The sequence below is a fragment of the Lontra canadensis genome, unplaced genomic scaffold, assembly GCF_010015895.1.
Source record: "Lontra canadensis isolate GAN:19392208 unplaced genomic scaffold, GSC_riverotter_1.0 scaffold116, whole genome shotgun sequence".
NCBI classification, from domain to species: Eukaryota; Metazoa; Chordata; class Mammalia; order Carnivora; family Mustelidae; genus Lontra; species Lontra canadensis.
In genome coordinates this window covers 476252-477194 of record NW_022631110.1, presented here as the reverse complement: position 1 = coordinate 477194, position 943 = coordinate 476252, and positions in this window count along the sequence as shown.

Here is a 943-nt window from a genome sequence, read left to right as displayed (position 1 = left end):
ACTAGGTGGTAGCTGATTTGGGACCAGGACTTAATAACCTTTTCTTCTCTCCCAGTTCTCCTACTGTATCATGCCACAGAGTCAGAAATGGGACAGAAGGAAGAGGTGTCAGAGATCACTTTATCTAGCCATATTATTTTAAAGACAAGTAACCCATGCCAGAGAAATTTGGGAATCTGGAATGACTGTATTCTTGGCCTTCCAGTAAACATCCCAGAGGGGACTGCTTATTATTTTGAGTCTCAGAGTAAGAAGTACTTCAGTAAATCTCTAGTCCAAGGGACTGACCCTGGTGAAACAACTCACTGAGGGCATCTGTAGCTTACACACTCATGTTTGTTAGGAAGCTGAGTCATCGTCAAGAGGAGGTAAAAGGAAGAGGTGTGCTATGAAATCTCTCTCAACAAAAATATCACCCTGTGCATATCCTTTTTGGGAGATTAATTCTTCTGGGTGCTGAAGGCTTCATTCTTTCAGAATTCTCTGTTAATATGCACATAATCCTAAAAGCGTCATTTTGAGTCATTTAAGATGTTTATTAGCTAATATTTCAGGGGTTTTCCCTCAGAGAAAGATTCCCTTTATGCACTTTTGTAATAAACAAGCAGAACCAGGAGAAAAGAGTTCTGAAATGAGACATTTCTTTTCAAATCAAGCTGCCTCACCGACACTTGGGATGAAGTTGGATTAAAACCTTTATAGGTTTAAAACCTCTGCTTTACAGAGGTAGTAGTTCTTAGCAAGCAACAGCTATGCTGAATAGTTTCATGCACAATGTGGGTAGAACCTCTGGATTTCCTCCTCAGTCACATTTTGTAACTGTTTATGTTCCCACATAGAGGGAAGAGGAAACTGGAGCTGAGTTTTAACTGAAATAATCTAAACTCATTTTTTTTTAAAGATTATATTTATTTATTTAACAGAGAGAGAGAGAGAGAGAGAC